The sequence below is a fragment of the Camelus dromedarius genome, chromosome 2 (assembly GCF_036321535.1).
Source record: "Camelus dromedarius isolate mCamDro1 chromosome 2, mCamDro1.pat, whole genome shotgun sequence".
In the NCBI taxonomy this organism is placed as follows: Eukaryota; Metazoa; Chordata; class Mammalia; order Artiodactyla; family Camelidae; genus Camelus; species Camelus dromedarius.
In genome coordinates, this window is record NC_087437.1 from 45,353,950 (window position 1) to 45,374,693 (window position 20,744).

Consider the following 20,744-nt stretch of genomic DNA (forward strand, 5'->3'; position numbering starts at 1 on the left):
TTAAATCAATCTGTATAAACAGGGCAATTAAAATTTAAAAAAAATTATTCCCCAGTGTTTTTTCAGAAATTTACTAGACAAATTTAAAATTTATATGAATATGCTAAGGTCAAGAATGGTCAAAACATCTTTAATTAAAAGAATAAAGCTAGAGGACTATCTGATATCAAGATCTATCATAAAGCTTAAATAATTAAGACTATGCTATTTGTATGTGAACAGAGAAACTATCCAGGCAACAGAACAGAGTCCAGAAATGCAAGGGGAAGTTGAAGTTCAAAGGAAGAAAGCATAGTGTTTTCAACAAAAGGTACTGGGTCACTTGGATAGCTATCTGGAAAAAAATATCTTTATACTCACATGATACTATTAAAAAAAAAATAAAACTTTGATAGGAAATCTTAGGAGAGAACATCTTCATAATCAAGAAATAGGCAAACCTTTCTTAAGACATAAAATGTTCTAGTCATTAAAAAATGATACATTAAACTATATTAAAATTCAGAACTTCTTTTAAACTGAGATGATTAAGAGTGTAGAAAGGCAAGTCACAAAATGGGAGAAAGTATTTGTCTATACAAAAGACTTTTATCCAGAATATGCAAAGAAAAATACACACAAGGTGCAAATGAGAAACGGCAAATACTCACACAGACATCCAGACGAGTAAATATGTTGAAAGTGCTCCCTTTTTGCTTATTGCCATCAAGCAAATGCAAATTCAAACCTTAGCCACCACCAAGTACATGCTGAAGTGACTAAAATGAAGAGGACAAAAAAAAAAAAAAGAAAAAATGGTAAAATTCTCTTAGAAAGCTTTGGAACAACCACAGTCCTCATATGACACTTGCAGACTATATCAACTGCAACAATATCTTCAGAGAAATGTTTGGAGTTACCTACTAAAGCTGAACACAGGAGTGAGCTATGATGTGACAATTCTATGTAAAGGCATATAACCAACAGAAGTGCATACATATGTTTTCTTAAAGACAGACACTAGAATGTTTATAGCAGCACAAATTAAAATGCCCCAAACTACTCAAATATCCATCAAGAGTAGAATGGATAAAATAACTGTATATTTGCTCGATGGAATACTTGAAAGCAATGAGAGTGAGCGATCTATAATGACACGCAACAGAGAGAAGGAGTCTCACACACATAATATTCAGATAAAGAGGCTAGGCATAAAAGAATCCATATTATATAATTTTGTTTATATATAACATAAAAATAAATAATACCAATCTATGCTGTCAGAAGCCAAAGTGGTGATAATGTTTGGGCAAGTCAGAAAGTGGCTGTAAGGGACAAGGAGGATGGGGAAAAGGTCACTCTGGGGGGACAGTAATGTTCTGTTTCTTTATCTAGGACCTACCTATACAGGGGTACGCAGTTTGTGAAAACTCTGCCAGCTATAAAGAGTTTGGTATCTGCACTTTTGAAGGAGGATTAATAAAATGGCCACATTTAGGCTAACAGATTGCTTATTCTTATGCTTGTCCTCAACTGACCTGACTGACTGCTTGCTACTCACAGTTCCAGGCCCATTGTTAAAACTAAAGCTATTGATCTTACTATTTCTACTTTATTCAAGTAATTGAAAGTAATAATCATGCTTGGTCTCTAAGTCCTTCTCCAAGGAGAAGGTCACAGGACTATAACCTTACAAAATATCCTGAATTACCAAGAGACCACACCTTGAGTGCTTATGAGATAAAGAGATCTAACCGCTAGCCTCTATAGAACTGGTCGCCTGAAGGCATCATGATGCCATTCTGTCTTCTGATGAGAAAATGATTCTGTTGATTGTGTGAACGAAAATACTGCAAACCGTATCAGTAAACAAAGAATGCTGAAACTCTCAAATTGCCACCCCTACAGTGAAGACAAGCCTGCAGCCCAGCCCCTGCAGCCACTCACAATGGTGCACCCTCAAAGGACTCAGAATGAGAAAGGACAGGATACTGGCCCTAGATAGCTAGGTGCTTGTCAAAGGAATGAATTCAGTGAGCCCAAATGTTTGCTTCCTCCCATACATAGAAAAGCACTCAATTCTTTAACTTGAGATGCCTGGTTTTCTTTAGATAACAAGCAATCTTTTATTGTTCCAACTACCTGGTCTTTGTCGTAAAGCTCATACATATCCTGGCTTCTCCCCTACCTCTTCAGAGCAGTCCCTCCTAGCATCTGAGAGGCTGTCATCCCGGTTGAAGTCCTTTCGCCAAGTAAAACATAATTCTCCACTTTTAGGCTGTGCATATATTTTAGTCGACAGTTATTATCAATGCTTTATTGTTTGACCTATGGCTATATAACCACCCCACCCCATCCCCAAGGTAGGCTCACAGTTTTGAAGGCACTAGCCTGCTGTGAGTCCCCTTTGCCTCTTTTCTTCTAAGCTCCTTGTCTCTGGGTTATTTGGCTTGTCAGGGATGGGGCCAATCTTTCGTTAACACTTTTGCATACATATTACGTTATTAAAAAAGGAATTCTAAAAATAATTTAAGAGAATCTACTGCCTCCATGGTGATTAAAATCTCTAGACTCTGAAATAATTAAAAATTACATTTGCGTTCACAAGTTAAAGTGATTTAAAGAAAATTATAAAAGTTTAAATTAAACCTAATGCTATTTTATTAACCTAATTTTATTTTCTACATTTTAACTGAATGAATGGTTTTATTAAAAATCATTTTCAACTTTTGCAAATTTGTGCAATTCCAGCAATAAATTTGCAAATAGGTTGTAACAAATGTTTGCCAGCTGGCATTGATTTTGTAGAAGTAGGAAAATGCATAAAAAAATCAACCAATGATTACAGATGATTTTTACTACTCAAAAAATCAAATATTACTATCCTAGCTTTTTTGTGTCTCCATAAAAATTTAAAGCTTAAATGCCTAAGTTCAAGCATTCAATTAAATGCTTCAATTTTTAAAAATGCATTTGAGGTCACTGTGATAGCTGTTTTCACCCCGTATCTTAGACGATAACTTTGAATCCATTTATGCCATCCCTCTGCATCTACTCTCCTTGCTGTGTCCCAGCACTAGGCTGAAGTTAATACTTCATTTTCCTTTGAAAACATTTAGTGTGCAACCCAGTGTCAAGCCAAGGACAAAGTATGACAATGAAATGGATTTTCATGCCTCCAAGGCCCCACTTATGCCATGACCTCTAGGTGCCCCACAGTTAGACATGCTGACACAAACACATTGAAGCCCAGTTCCAGGCATCTGGTGTTCTCCAGGCCCATGGAGCAATCATGCTGAGCCCATCCTCCAAGAGCCAAGCACCATGTCAAATGCCTCCTGCCTTCCTGCCAATAAAACTTGCCAACTTGTTATTCCATCTTCTCAGGACCAAGACTACTTTCCAAAGGAGCAGCTAAGATGAATCTGACCTATAATCATACATGCAAATGTACAACAGCCCTTGCTTCTCTGCACAGGGAAACATCTCCCACAGCAGTCCTCTGGAGACTAGGCTTTACCTTTAAAGCATGTTGCTAATGAGGAGATCATTAGACTTCATGGAACATTTGCAAAAGATATTTTGTGGACAGAAGGGGACTCTCAGTGAAGTCTTTTCATACAAGTGTCTGGTCTGTGGCAGACCCTGTGCAAGCCACTGTCATATCATAATACTTAAAGACAGTCAAGTAGATCTCAAAAATAGAATGCTAAAATATTTGTGTAATAAGAATAAATAAGCAATTTTGAATAGCATTGGTTTAGAACCTCAACTAGACAATGAAATGTTAGCCATTTTGGTTTAATTTCCTGGTGCACAAAAATTTACCGATGTCCTTCTAATTTTATATTTCATATTAACAAATTAATTTATATTAATCTATCTTTTGAAAAGCTGCCTATTTGAAAATTTATTTCACTGGCTCCTATTTTTCCAATTTTATTTTTCTAATATAGTCTAGAAATGCCAAGCTTATTGGAATGTTCTGACCTTTGAAATTAATAACTCCCTTTTAAATAATTGATCAGAGTGTTCTAATATCTAAAAGGATGCTTGATATAAATTTCATTCACAATATTTAAAATAGCAAACTATCTTAATTTTTTTTCCTTTCTTACTTGAAAACATGATAACTAAAAAAAAACTACCTTAAGCGCTAACTGTAGAAAGGCAAAACTGTCAATTTAAGGTAAAAACGCTTCCCATTCTTGTTATGACATTTCTCAGCACCAAGTGAATGCTACACATGTGAAAACGAGTTTCTCTGAAAATCTAATCTATTTTATAAAGTTACATAAGAAGATTTCATGAGAATTTTCAGCTGGATATAATCAAAGGGAGAAAAATGGTAGAGACATTATATCTCAGCAGTTGTTTTAGTGCATGAATACTCTAAAGGTCCTGACATTTAATCCCCTAGAAGGGCATTCACTTTCTCATTATATATTTATAATACCAAAGAAGAATACAACATACACCCTGCAAAACATCTTGTATTATTGAAGAAGGCGTGCAAAGTCTACTGGAGGGGTAGTGTAAACAGGAAGCGAATCAAGGTCACTGGGGCCTAAGGCTGTAGCCTTGAGTCAAGTCTGAGACAGGAGCTGTTTCTGGAAACATAGAGATGACAGGAATCCATCAATGAGAGACAAGTTATGGGTAAAATCAGGTATCATGGAACTAACGGAGCCACAAATGAGAAAACTCCAAAAATACTGTTGATTAAAAATAGCAAATTGCAGCAAAATCTATAAAACATTAGCATTCTAAGTGAAATAATGACAGTAACAAGACTCAAAACATTACTACATATAAGATGGTATCAGCTATATGTTCTTATGTCTCCTTCCCTTTTTTCTCTCTCTCATATATCCCTAAATAAAAATACTTTAAACCCTCTAAAAGTATGCATATGAAACAAATAATAGTGTTACTGTTACTTTCAAGCTTCCAGCGAAAGAATAAAAGTATTTTTGATGGAGGAGGGGATGTCAAAGGATGATTTAGGTTTAGAAATCAATTATTAATATTATTATTATTATTCATTCATACCAATTAGTATTATTCACCAACTTATATAGAAGAAAGTATTCATGTATTAATTTCATAACACCTAAGAATTAAAAAGTATAAATACAATAAAACAAATAACTAGTTCAACCAACAAATCAGAAATGAGATGCCAAAGACCCTGCATGAGCTAGGGCTAAGTGGTAGAGTAATGAATACACAGAGGTTCAGCCTCCAGATTCCCGAATGTACCTTCTGTTTCCCTACACTCACTCCCCAGTCATTCACTCATGAAACATTAATTCACCTACAAAGTACTCAGGACAACACAGTTGTTGGGTCTCTGAGAACTCCTGACTGTTGAGGAAAACAATTGCAATACATCATGATGTGAACTTCTGGGTGACCTGCACTCTGGAGGCCTGCATGCAATAGTAACACTTTATCTGTGCCCAATGAAGAGAGAAAGAAGTGTAGGAAAGAAATCATTGGAGGAAGGATTTAGTAAAGTGCAGAAGAATTTAGAGAGCAAGCTACTTTGATTTGGTTATTGGAAATGTTGACCTGAACCAGATCAGCTTGTTGAGTAGAATGTGAGCCTTGAAACATTTCTGGGTTCCTTGAAATTTAAGTAGGCCAAGATGGAAACTGATCTCTATTCAGTGAACACAGTTTCCTTCATATGGCATCCTGGAACCTGCCAGGTTCTTACCAAAAATAGGAACGTAGACAGAGACTCCCCATAGTCTGCCTGTGTCCACAGGAATTTTCACCAACTTTCAGAGGCTTGATGACATTTCACATGATTTCACAACTGCGATCCCCCTAGAGGTGACAAATTGGTGTACTTCTTATAATCAATCTGCTGATATTGATTGATTGAAGACTGTATATGTGAAATGACCAGTATGCGCATTTTCATAAATTACTTTCTTGCTAAAATTTAGCATCTTTTAGTTGTCTGTTTCTTAACTTACCAGCTGGCTCGAATATAGACATTGAAGCTTTTTCCCTACAGGTGAAGCCTAATCTGACTCCCAGCCAATCCTGACCAATGCAAAGAAAATATCTGGAAATTAATTTGGAATGACAGTTGAGATCAAGAATTAGAATGCAGTGGATATGACGATGTGCCCACTAAACTACAATATATAAAACTTGGCTTACGGTTCTGTTTCCAGTTTGATAGTTTGTCAGAACCTGCCAAAATTTCAAATGGTTTCCCTCTCTTGGTCCTCCATAATTTGATTACTTTAATTGGGACCAGATGATAACTTTAAATACTTGGGGCCAGATGATTATTTTAAGTAAATAAGAGGTAGACTGGTCAAATAATTTCCCTATCAAATTTTCCCAATTTAAATGTCATGTCAGAATATTATCTGAGCTGTTTCTTCTGTCTTTCTGAAACTAAGAACTTTCCACCATCAAAATGGCTGTCAAGTAAAAGCAAACAGGCACCTAGATAAGGAGAGACTTTATCCAAAAGACTATTACAGTAGAGAGAATGCCCTAATCGTAAATCTGCAAGTGTCTCAAAACGAAAGAAAAAAAGGCCCGTAAGGTAGAAAAGGTAGTTTTTCTCGATGTTAATGTCTTCCAAACAATGATAGAATATCTCAGCCAGGACACTGGCATCAATACATCAAGACACAGGACATTTTCATCACCACGAGGATCTCTTTTACAACTATACTCCCCACTCTTCCACCTTCACCTACGTAACCCTGGCAACCACTGTTATCTTCTCCATCTCTATAATGTCATTTCAAGAATATTACATAATTGAATCATAGCATGTATAACCTTTTGAGATAGGCTTCCCCCACACCCCCAGGAATTCATTCACATTGTTGCATGTATCAATAGTTGCTTTTTATTGCTGAGTAGTATTTCATTGTATGAATGTAACACTATTTTAACATTTATGAGTTGAAGGGCAATTGGATTCTATCTAATTTTTGGCTGTTATGAATAAAAGCTTCTACAAACTTTGTGTACAGGCTTTTCGTGTGAACATAATTCTTCATTTCTCTGGAATAAATGCTCAGCAGTGCACTACTGGGTTTTATGATAGTTACATGTTTAGTTTATCAAGGAAGCAAAAAAAACAGTTTCCCACAATGGCCATACTATTTTACATTCCAGCAATGTATGAGTGATCAAGTTGTTCTCATCTGTGTCAGCATGTGGCACTGTCAGTACTTTTAATTCTAGCATTCTGATAGATGTGTAGCAGTATCTCATTGGAGTTTCAATTAACATTTCCTTAACGGCTTCTGACATTGACTATTTTTTCATGTACTTACTTGAAATATGTGTATTTCTCTAATGAAAAGCCTATTTATCTAGTTGCCCATGTTACCATGCAATTGTTTGGCTTTTTTGCTATTGAGTTTTGAGTGTTGCATTAGTTCGCTAGGGCTCTCATAGCAACATACCACAGACTGGAAGACTTAAACCCAGAAATTAATTTCCTTACAGCTCTGGAGTCTAGAAGTACAAGCTGAAAGTGTCAGCAGGGCTGGTTTCTTCTGAAACTTCTCTCCTTGGCTTGTGCATGGCCATCTTCTCCCTGTGTCTTCATGTAGTCTTCACTCTGTATGTGTCTGTGTCCTAATCTCTTCTTTGCACAAGAATGTCAGTCATACTGGAACAGGGCCCATCCTGATGACTTCATTTGAACTTAATTACCTCTATAATTTTGCCATTACAAAGGCCTTGAGGAGAGGAGAAGGCTCTATTAGAGGGAATAAAAGATAGTGGTCAGCCTGGCAGAAGGTAAGAGCCACCCCTGAGGAGGCTGGTGAGACAGACCTGCTCATGCCATGCCTAGCTGGCCAAATCAGGCAATTTGAAATTTATCCTAAGAGCAATGGGAGGGGCATGGTGTTGACATGTTTCCATCTCTAAGTGCAGTCGTATTTCTTTATCAAGATGAGGAAGTCCACCTCTATATTTAGTGCACTGATAGTTTTTATTATGAATGACGGTTGAATTGTGCAAATGTTCTTCTGAATAAATTGATATGATTATGTGATTTTTCTTCTTTAGCTGGTTAACAAAGTAGATTACACTGATTATTTTTTGCATACTGAACCATCCTTGCATCCTTGGAATAAAGCCCACTTTGTCATGGTGTTAAATTCTTTTTTACATTGTTGGATTCTATTTGTTAATGTCCTAAACAGTTATAGAGATATGCAAATTATTTCACACCAGCTGAATTGTGGTAGTTTGTGTTTTTCAGCAAGTGGTCCATTTCAACTACCTTGTCAAATATATGGTATAAAATTTTTGATAGTACCCCCTTATTAACTTTTCAAAATCTGTAGGTTCTGTAGTATATCCCTTGTTTCATTTCGATATTAATTTTTCCAGAATACCAACCCTGCCATATTGACTATCTCTGTTTGGTTTTTATGATATATGTAGTTCTAAATTTTTACTTTTTAACTGCCTATATTGATATATTGGAACTGAATTTCTTATAGACAGCATATAGTCAGTTCAAATCTGCCAAGGTATTTTTATTTTCTGTTTCTTCACTATGTTTCTGTTTTCTTTTTCCTACCCTCCAATGGTTTATTTGAACTTATTTTTAAAATTCCATTTTCACTTATCTTGAGTGTTTTTGAGTGTCTCTTTGTATTCCATTTTTGGTGGTTACTGTATTACACTATATATACACAACTTACCACAGTCTAATTCTTAAAATTTTACTAGTTTGACCTAATATACAAAAATTACCTCCCTATGATGATTTACTCTCATCTATTTGGAATATGATTTTCTTAAATATTTCCTCTAGATATGTTTAGGACCACATCAGTCGGTGTTACAAATTTTCCTCAAAGGTCAAACACTACTTTGGTACTCTCAAGATAAGAAGGAACATCTATTCTCATTTACCCATAATTTTGCCTAACCTTCCCTTTCTTCCTGATGTTCCAAGGTTCTTTCTTTTATAGTTTCCTTTTTGTTTATAAACTTCCTTTAGCCCTTTATTAGGGTAGGTCTACTAGAAACAAATTCTATTTGTCTTCCTTCATTTGAAACAGTTTTCTGATTTCCCTTCATTGCGGAAGGAAATTTTCTCCAGCTATAAAACTCTGTATTGGCGATTCTTTTCTTCAAGCACGTAAAACATTTTGTGCCAGTTCAGTCTAACTTCAGTGGTTTCAGATGAGAAATTCAGTCTTCTGAATTTTTTTCCACTGTATGTAAGGTTTTTTTTTTTTCCCCCTTTCTGGTTGCTTTATAGATTTTTCTTTGTCTTCACTTTTCAGAATTTTAATTACTATTTGTCTTGGCCTGGATTTGTTTGAATTTATTCTGTTTTAGGTTTGTCAGCTTCTTAAATTTATAAGTTTTTTAATTCTCCTTTCACAAATTTGGAAAAGCTTTCAGCCATTATTTCTTTGATTACATTTTCAGCCCTGCACTATGTATAGTTCTGTTGTTACAGTCCATCAGGTCTCTGTATCTCTTCATTTACTTTTTACCTACTTCCTCTCCGTTTTTCAGACTGAGCGATTTCTGTTGTTCTGTCTCAGAATTTGCTGATTCTTTCTCTCTCCTCCTCATTCTGCTGTTGACATCATTTACTCAGCTTTATATTTTGCTTATTATATTTTTCAGTTCTAAATTCTCTTTTTGGTTATGCTTTATATCTTCTATTTTGTTGCTCAGGTTTGGTATTTTTCAATTTGTTTTAAGCTTTTTGTAATTGTTTATTGATGCAACTTTATCATGGCTGCTTTGGGATCCTTGTTAAATAATTCCAACATCTCTGCCATCTGGGTTCTGGCATCTATTAGTTGCCTTTTTCTCATTCATTTTGAGATTTTTGTTTTCTTGGGATGATAAGCAAATTTTAAAAATTAAAACCTGGACATTTTTGGACTCAGTTATAGAATGCTGGATCTTATGGAAACCTTCTGTTCTAGCTGGCTTTTTTGACACCGCTTTGTCATGAAGGAGGGGTGCTGCCTCAGTACTACCAGGTGGAAGTAGAAGTCCAGATTTCCCTGCTTGGGGAGGAGATTCCTTGTTACTGCTGGAATGGATGGACGTTCTGGCTCCCCATGTGGTCCCCACTGATGCCTCATGGGGGTGGCCTCATCAGTGCTAGGCAATCTTGAGAGCCCTGACTCCTGTTAGTCTCCTCTGACCCCACCACAGCCGGAGGTGTGGAGGTGCCTCATCACCACCAGGTGAGGTGCGAGTCAAGGATCCCCAGTTTGCTTCCACTTACGTGGTCGGGGAGGGGAAGGGCACTCATCAGGAGTAAGATTCCCGCTGGGCCCTCTCTAACACATATGCCGGGAGGGGGATCAGGGCACCTCGGTACAGCCTGGCAAGTGTGGAAGCCTAGATGTTCCACTTGCCTTTGATGGTGAAGGCAGAAGTGAGGCAACATTTTTCCTATGGTATTTGGATGTAGTAAAGTGGTTGTTGTTTAAAAGTTTTCTGTCTTGTTAGACTCCCCCCTTCCTGATCCTTTGGCTAGATAGAACAGGCTTTGAGGAGGACTTTTTGTCCATAACTGTCAGCCTTTCCAGGTTGCCAGTTTCTTTATCTACAAGTATCTATGAGGCAGAAAGAAAACCCAGGGAACTAACCACAGGGTCATTTCTCAGGTCCCAAGGTCTCTAGCCAGTATGCTTACCTCTTTCTACCTTTCAGAGTCTTCTGATGTTTAAGTATTAAAATATAGGATTTTCATTGTAATTAGTGAGAAGAATAGGGGGAATTATGTCTATCTTCCTAGAATCAGAAGTCTCTCCTTAAGCTTTTAAGTTTAATTTACAAACTGTTATTTTACTTTATTCTAATAAATCCTAAAAATCACTTTTAAGATTTTTATTGCTTGTTGAATTGAATTTCTTTAATCTTGTAAAGTGCATTTATATTTAGGGCTTTTTTTTTTTCCTTTACCAAATTCAAATACCCTTAGTAAGCAAAATGTTTGCCATTACTTAAGTTTCTCTAGCAAATCTTATTATTTTAATTTTTCCTAATGTTTACAAACATATACAAATTGTATTTTACATTTCTATTTAAAACTTATAACAGTAAAAATCACTTACTCAATTGTATATTTTAATTGGAATCATAAGATTATTCTGTTGTATAATATGTCAAAGTATGTTAAATATTTAAAATATGATATATAACAATTATACCTATATTTTTTCTAAACTTAACAGAAGATTTGTAGAAAGTGAACTTAATAGACTTGCTTATCTCTAAACATAAGTCTGAAACTTTCCAAGGTGAAAAAGAGCTCACCAAGAAATAATTTTATTTTCCCAAACATGTTAAAATTACCATATCAGCTGCTAAATTTTACACATTGACTAAAGGTTTGGACATGGGCAGAAAACTGAAACCAAGTGACTTTTCTCACTGCAAACATTGACATAGTGAGGTCCCTAGAGTTAATCAGTCTCTCCTGGATTCAAGACACACCATTGCTTAATTCTCCTATCCAGTTTGAATTTGACACCCCACACAGGCTGATGCTAACTTCCTTCACTGTTGAGTTGTACTTTCCAATTTTACCTTTTTTTTTTTTTATAGTTTTTATAGTTTAATTCCTTCCCATCGGGTGCTAACAGCATATTACTATCATCTCATTAGATATTGTATGCCCTTGTTCCTATGTTTCCTATCCCTGTCCATTTTATCGCTTAATTAGAGTTGACAGACTTCTTGTATCTCAAATATTTTTCCTATCTGGAACTTTTCATCATTATACATCTACATTAAGGGAGTATACAGTATGCTGACTCATGTCCCCAGCTGCTACCTGGACAAGTATTCCAGACAGACTAGTCACCAAGTGCTGTGAATTCACTCCCTAAACAGCTGAGTATCTGTGCTACCTGGAGATCCAAAATGATGATGTTTCTTACTAGGTTATATTATTTTTGTTCAGACTGAGTCCATGACAGCCCATTTAGAAATTATAGTAAATATGCATTGGCATGGATTCCTGGCTCACAGTAATTCCCCAGCATCCATGCTATCCTCCCTTTCTAGGGGGAACTACTTCACTCACACATTAATCATTGATTCTAACAGGGGCTTCAATTAATGACATTTTGTATTACTCACACCCTAGAGAGGGGCACATATCCCAGCTTGGATATACATGGTATCCTCCAACCCTGTGCCACAAAAAATTGGACTAAGCAATGTGTGATATATTTCCACTCAACTAGAGTTCTTTCTCTGAACTTTTTCCAAGCATTGCTGATGGTTAAATCCTCTCCTCTGGTAATGAAGCTGCAAACTCTGAACCTAGATCTTTCAGTGGCCCCTCCATAGTCACATGTTGAAAAGTGGTCAGTGGTAGGAAAGCATTAAGGGAATGCACAGAGACCAGAAATGGAAGGAAGAGAAAAAAAGCCCTAGTGACAAGAGAGTTCTGCTTTCAGTCATTTCCACTTAGGCTTCTGTAATTCTTGGTTATGTAAGTCAATACATCCCTCAGTTTACCTAAGAGCTTTCAGGTAGCTTTTTGGTCACAGGCAACAGAACAAACCTGATTACCATGATCACAGCTTGCTGTCTTCCTTACCTGACAGGTTAGCTTTATACTCATGTATCTTTCTACCTCTCCTCATGCCCATTTGAATTATAAATACATGAGATTTATTTTAGATGCTATATCGAGTCCTTAACATTCATAATCAGAAAAAAAAATTCTCTAATATGCCAAAGAAAGGCACCAACACGGTCTGATAGTTTATTTGAAAATTGAAAACACTTGGCCTGTTTATGGAATTATCATGCTAGAAGATTGTGGTTATTTTCTTGGTTTGTTGGGTTCCCAGTAGCATTTTAATGATGTAAATTAATATGATTTTATTTCCCTAAAGGATCTCATCTATGCTATTCACTCATTCTGAACAGGGAAAAAGTCAGATAAAAAGAAGTGTGATTTGTCATTGTGACTTTCGAGAATTCGCTTAGCATCTCAATTTTTAACATTAGCTTTTTCTCTTCAGTTCCATTTATAGTATTCCAAAACTGCTAAGAAATTATCCCCTCAAAGAAAATAAGTTCATATTCTTAATAGCTGTGCTCAGATAAGGATGCTAATCTCTCCCTTACAGAATATTCTAAAGATAAAATGAGTCGTCTTGTCTCTCCAATTACCCTGAAAAGCTCCTTGAGAATAAGACTCCTGTCTTCCATTCTGTTACCCTTATACTGTGCCAGCAGAGCATTTTCTTCTCCTAAAAGGCCCACAAAGTTCTCATTGACCAGTAAAAAATACAGTATGGCTGTCTTCCTGTTCTGAGCATTTAAATCTTAAAGCTATTCAGTGTATAAAGCAGGGTCAATGTCAGCAGTGAGGGAAGAGAGAGGTTGCCTCAATGGTCCAGAGCAGGGTCTAAGCAGAGTGAGAATCCTGTCACTGCAAAAGGGCAGCATGGCTTGGGGAGTGAGAATTCCAACAATGTCAGAGTCTGCGGAGGGTGAGGAGTGATCCCAGGGAATTGGGAAAGTGAGTATGCAGGAATGGAAAATCAGATCCTGAGCAGGGAAAGGACAGCATCCGCTCAAGGGAGGGAGTAACACCAGTGATGGGAGACTGGATACGTACAAAAGCATCAAATAGACAAAAGAACCAGAGATCCCTGGAGAGGTGGCTTATTCCAGGTTTGGGACAGGAAAAGTACACCTGGAAGTATTTTTATTTTAAGAAGTTAAGAAAGTGTTCAAAGAACAATGGAACATGGAAAAAGGACAGAACAGCTAGCTTAAAGGATCTCAAATTGATCATATGACAATCTGAGCATCAAAATAAATGATAATAGTGGATTATAACCCACTGAACAAAAACAGAAACTGTGAATCCATATGTTATAAAGAATGAATGCATTAAAAGTTTGAAAAGGAAGAGATATTTTCATAGATTCCAAGTAACTTCCTAAATAGTACTTATGAACTTCAAAAATAAGTAGTTCTAAAGTTAAGTCATCTGACAGACATCCCCCTAAACAAGTGATCCAAGTGAACATCATCCGTAATGGGACAATCTGAAACCATATGCCACCAGCTAGGATACAATGAGAAAAACACAGCGTCATTTCTGTAACACTCCTGTGGATGAGAAATAGCTTGACTCTAAATATAAGGCAACATCAGACAACTGCAAACTGAGGGCTATTCCACAAGACAACTAGACTTTAATCCTCAAAAATGTCAAAGTCATGAAATCAAGGGAAGATTGAAGAACTGTTGCAGATTGTAGGAGACTGGCAACCAAAGGCAATGAGTGATTCTGAACTAGAGTCCTTTGTCATTCATAAATTACATTATTAGGGAAATTGGCAAAATTGGAATAGGACCTGAGTATTAAATGGTAAAATATATCAGTATTAACTTTCTGGTTTTGATGGTTATATTACGGTTACTCAGGAGAATGTGCTCATTATAGAACAAAGTACAATATACTACTTCTGAATGCCACTAAGTGCTATTAAACACCGTCCTTGTTTGTAGGATGAAGTACTGGAGTGTTATACAGCAAGGCTGGCAAGTTAATCTCAAATGGGTCAGAAAAAAATGCTCTCTGTGCTGTACATTCAACTTTTATGTATATCTGTTACAGAATTAATAGAAATACTATTTACCAACATTACAGGACATTAAAACACCCTATAACCAAAAACCTTTACATATTTACACAATAAAAAACGATAATACAAATACTATTTATTTTGCATACCATTTATCTACACAGTTAAGCTTTATGCTTTTAGACAGAAATCAAACATTATTTCTTTAAATGAAAAGCAAACCAACCAGTACAAAACAAAAACACAGGAACAGTTTATTTGTGTCAATAATTGTGTTACATTGCTGTACACGTGTAAACTATCTGGTTCCCCTGTTCACTTTTCTTCCTTTGCTCTGCCATTAGGTTAGTGGCACCTAGAGATCAGAACAGAGTTCTTTTCATGCCCTTTACACCCCGATTGTGATTGTGGGTTTCCTTGTCAGTCCACCATCTTGTGAGCCCCTCAAGGACAGATTCCTTATCTTCTCTAGCTTGGCACTGCTTCCAAACAACTACCATAATCATGAAAAGGCATTTCTTATGGATTTGGGGGCAGTCTGACCAGTTTGTAAGTGATCATTATCACTTGAAATGAATGAGCTGTGCTAACAGAAGATCCCCCCAGGGCACATCTGCACACCTGAGACAGGTGTGAAGGCAAGAGTGGACAAGAGAATCTATAGACACAAAGGTCAAAACAGAAAACAGAGTACCATAGCCATCACTTTTTAATTATCTAGGTAATATATGTTTGCCTTCTCCTTCTTCTGTGAGAACTGCCTTTGCCTCAGAGGTAGGACCCTGAGATCTTTGCTTTGTTATGGATAAAGATCTATGCTCTCCATGGTCATAGGCTATTGGGGTGGGGGTGGTACTTTTGCAGCTTCTTTATGGATTTGAATGGTCCTTCTGTGCCTGTCCACCTTTTTCCTCTTCTCAGGCCAGCTGTCCAGCTTCTGTATCTGTATTTACTAGTCAGAAGTCTATACTTTGCTTGTTCCAGTTCCAAACTCCTAAAAGACAGCCTCCAGAGATAGTCTCTCTTGGTGAGGTGCAGAGTGGTGACAAATCAGAGAGGTGGCCACAAACTAGATTTTGGAGGACTTTGCGGGGCCCTAGTAAAATGTTTGAATTATTCTCAGTGAAATAGAAAAACACTGGAATTTTGTTTTTTGTTTTAGAATCAAAATCTAACACACAAAAAAGGAAGTAAATTATGCCTGTATCTTGATGAATTTTACATACACCCTTCCCCCAACACACACACGTAAACACCATATAACTGCCACCCTGATCAAGTATACAATACTTCTAGTAATCCAAAAATTTTCTTCCCATTTAACATCCCTTCTCCCTTCAGAGGTAAGGACTAATTTGAATATAGTTCCCTGTGCTATACATAGGACCTTGCTGTTTATCCAGATGTTGTGAAGATTTTCCTTGTAGTTCCAATTGTACAAGATCGTCTGCCAAAGTTCAGCAGGTGTTCTGTGAGAATTGCATTTGTAGATATATTTCAGATGTATTTGTGGGAGAGGGTGAGTTCCGTGTCCTTCTGCTCCACCATCTTGAACCCCTCCTTGGTGGCTTCTATTTGACATTATTATGAATAAAACTGCCAGCAATATTTTTAAGTACATATCTTCTTTTGTACACATGCACTAATTTTTCCAGGTATATTACTAAGAGGAGAATTACTTGATCATAGGGTAAGTGTATTTGGATTTGGTAGAAACAGCTGAAGAATTTTCTACAGTGATTTTTACCAATTTAAACTCCAAACAGAATGTATCAGGAATAATGTATAATGTATAAATATACAGTGCCCTTGCTAACACTTGATATTATCAGGCTCTTTAATTTCAGCCATTCTTTTAAGGGTGTTAATAGTATTGCGACATAGTTTTAATTTGCATTTTCTTGATGACTGACAAAGTTGAGCACCTTTTCATATGGGAAGGGGCCATTTGAATATCCTGTTTTGAAGTGTCTATTCAAGGATTTTTGCTCACTTTTGGTTTCTTGTTTTTTTAAACTGACATACAGAAACTCATTACATTCTGTATATATTGCTAATACCCTCTCTCAGTGTGTGACCTGCTTTTCCACTTTCTTAATAGTGTCTTTTAATAAACAGAAATCTCTACTTTTAATTAAGCCCAATTTATCTAATCCTTTCCTCTTAATGTTAGTGCTTTTTGTGTCCTATTTAAGAAAGTTACGCCTACTCTGGAGCTTCAAAATACTCTACTATATCTTTTTATAGAAGCTTTATTATTTACTTTATACATTCACATATGCAAACCATTTGTGACTGAGTTTTGTGTATGGGTTTAGTAGACACTAAGTTTCACTTACTTCCATTTGAATATCCAATTGATCCAACATTATTGTTTTTAAAAAAACAAAAAAATCTTCTTTCCCTACTGAATAGCAGTGGCACTTTGTTGTATATCAAGTGAATATTTATATGCAATTTCTGCTTTCTTTCATTATTTCCTCACCCTTGCTCCAATATTACAGCATCTTAATTTCATTCTTTCAAAACTTTACCAATACAAATCTTTGACTTGTTCTTTTTAAAGATTGTTTTGTATTCTACATCCTTTGAATTTATATACAAACTTTAACATTTACTTGTCAATTTTGATGTATACACATATTAACTCAAACTCTCTCAAAGAATGAAAACCTGCTGGAATTTATACTGGCATTGTACCAAGTCTGCAGATAAAATTTGCAAGCACTGACACCTGTATAATATTGAGTCATTCTATCTCTATATTTATTTATCTAAATAAATTTATTAATTTATTCTCTTAAAAATATTCTGCTCTTTTCAAATGCTTTGTGTGTGTGTGTGTGTGTGTGAGAGATAATTAGGTTTATTCATGTATTTATTAATTTATTTATTTAGTGGAGATACTGGGAATTGAACTCAGGACCTCATGCATGCTAGGCATGCACTCTACCACTTAGCTATACCACCCTCCCCTGCTGTTTTCAAGGTACAAGTCTTTCGTATCTTTAATAATATGGTTTTCATACTATGGTAAACAGAATATTTTAATTTTATTTTGTAATCTGTTGCTTATAAGTTGAAATATTATTTACCTTTGTGTATAGATTTTATATCCTTTGTATACTAACCTTATACATATATGTATACAGACTTTGGATTCTTTTATATTGGCCTTGCTAATTCACTTAGTAATTCTAATAGTTTTTGGTAGATGTTTTGTATTTTCTATTTATACAATCACATCACTTGCAAATAATGACAGTTTTATATCTTCCTTTCAAAATTTTCTTTCTTACATACTTTCTTGTCTTATAGTCCTGTCTAGGACTCAAAAAAGGTTTTAAGTGGTGATAAATTTAACATATAACATTTTTGGTATTAAGAACAAGAATGGAGGAACCATCCCCAATTCAATTCCTATTTCTACAGTTCAGGCCAGTGATAATGGTGGCTTTGACCAGGAATGTTGTTGTATAAGTGGTGGGAAGTAATCATATTCTAAATATACTTAGAATGTAAAATCAAGAGGAATTTCCAACATAAGCTATGAACATAAGAGGAGTCCTGAAGGATTCCAGCTCTTAGTGTTGTTTGATTGAACAACTGAACAAAAGAAGTTACAATTTACTAAGAAGAGAAGACTGAGAAAATCAGGTTGCAGAACTAGGTACAGAAATTGCATATTCATTTTTGAACATGCTAATTTGGAGTTACCTATTAGATTTCTTAGTAAACATTTTTTGTTGGTAGTTAGATATAACAATCTGAACTTCATGAAGGAGGTTTGAGTTCTCTGGCTATACATTTGGAAGTCATCAGCATATAAATGATATTTAAACTATAGAATATGTGAAATAAATGTCATTACAGAGAAGCAAAAGTATAAAGACTGAACTGCGGGACATGCCAACACTTGTGGGATGGAAGGATGAAAGGAGTATCAAAGCATAAGGAAAAGGAACAGCCACACAGTTTTCAGAGGAAAACCATACAGTATGTTTCTCCCAGTAGCCAATAAAGTGGAAGGATAGAGGAATGAACAACTATGTCAAACGCTGCTGACAGTTCTACTAAACTGAGGACTGGGAATTAATCATTGGATTTGAGTACTCAGAAATCATTAAATAATGGGAATTGTAGCTCCGGTTGCTGAATCTCCCACAAAAAGCAGTTCTACTTAATGACACAGGCCACCTATCACAAGCAGAGCACATAACAGTATCAATGAACTCAGCTGTCATCTGTTAATAGGTTTTTTTTTTAAGGTTAGGGAAAAACAGTAAGTTCTTAAGTCTGTCAAAGTTTCAAAACGGTAGCTGTGTTTTCTTTTTTATCATTATTTTCAATTTGGGGCAGTTTGCCTTAATTCCCCCACTCTTTTCTTTCCGCATTTTTCCGATTTTGAGTTCCTCTCCTACACCCAAAGCAGCAAATACTATAATGACCAAATGGCCTTATGCTTCATTCACTCCAAAATGTAAAGAGCTCACTGTATCCATTCCTCCAAAAGCATTTATATTTTAAACCAGAATCACTGGTTGAAAACTTAAATACATGGAAGTTGACCACTGAAGATAGAATTTTAATCATTACCTTGTTTGATTTTATAGCCCTTTCATATCATGTCACTTGGCAACCAACAGTTGAAATGAAGATAAAATTTCATGAAGCACTGAGGCATGGACTGCCAATATTCTGCTACTAGTATATATCCTTCAGACTTAATGAGAAGTGTTCTTACTTAAAAAAGCTCTCAAACCTAGATCTAATTCCCACAGCAAAGAATAATTAGTCTTGCCATGTCTTACAACAATCAGATTCTGAAGTTTATTTTGACTCCTGATTTTTTATATCCTTTCCTCATGTACTTCCAATGACAAGAATACATATACCATTAGGGTTATTATTTAGGTTTCTTATTAGAATTATTACCTTAGATTAAGACATGCTTATTTTTAAATGGTCATGTGTTCCCCTTTTGTGACTATAACTCCAAATAGTTACCAATAGCATTGGTGCCAATATTTGTCAATGATTCATATACCATGTGCACATTATTCTCAAATGTTCTCTTTTACAAAATTTGCTGATGCAAAAGTGAAGGTCAGTACAATCAACTCAATACATCCCTTTTTTTCTTTGGCTAAATCTTCCCTTGTAACTCACTGCCAAAATACTGAAATAGTTTATTTTAATACAACTAATCTAATTCAATCAAGATAATTTTTAAAAGTAAATCAAAGAGATAGTTTTGGATATCTGATGGAGAGAATTGACCTTAAGTATTTGAAGACTAAATTTAGCTGCTTGAAATAGTATAAGGAATTGTATTCCGCATCTTAGAGTGAGTTAATAATTAAATATAAGACTATTATATAAAGCAATAGATGTGATTTTTTTTTTCTGCTATGCCCTGCAGGTCATAGCCTTAAGAGATGAGACATTTAGAGTATCTATCAATGAGCCAAATTTTCCTACACATTTTGCAAAAGAATAGAATAGGTTGTTTTGCAAATATCCACCCTCACCTCCATGGGAGCAGTGTATTTCCCTACTATACTGATGATGGGATTCTCCTTATGTCTTCCTTTGGTCTTGTGATAAGCAGAGTATTTTATCTGGGACTCAACTTTATCACTTGTTTTGATCAATGAGTATCATCAGACATTTGCCCAAGAGTCTTCAAATATAACAGAAAAGTTGAGCACGACTTCTCACATTGCTTTTCCCATGAGAAGGATGTGTCCTGGCTAGCCTACTGATATAAGGAGAATGAGAGACAGCAGACTGGTACCCAACTTGCCTTGGACCAAGTAAAGTCAAGCACAGATTTTGTCAACAGACTCTCAGACAACTCACAAGAATACATGATTGTTTCTTAAGTCACTAAGTTTTGTGGTGGTTATACAACATTTTTGAGGCAAAAGTAACCAACTGATTAGAAGTGGGTTATTGCTGTAACAAAAACTGAAAATATGCAGCAATGGATTTAGGACCAGCTAACAATCAACAAGAAAACGATTATAGGAGACTGGAAAAATGGTGGGAACTGTGGTGAAAAGCTGAAAAAGTGACCATAGTATTGGAATAACATTTGGTGAAAACATCATAGATACTATGTGAAAGGTAGAATATGTATGTAATAAACTTGTA

The 20,744-nt window shown here is 35.8% G+C and overlaps 1 long non-coding RNA gene across 1 annotated transcript in view; it reads right to left on the reverse strand.

Moving 5' to 3' along the window:
• Positions 1 to 681: 681 nt before the first annotated feature.
• Positions 682 to 20,744, reverse strand: part of LOC135318896 (uncharacterized) — a 176,917-nt gene continuing 156,854 nt past the window's right edge. Inside the window, exon 3 of the long non-coding RNA XR_010377298.1 lies at positions 682 to 758. This is a non-coding gene — a long non-coding RNA (uncharacterized LOC135318896). The remainder of the gene's footprint in view (positions 759 to 20,744) is intronic.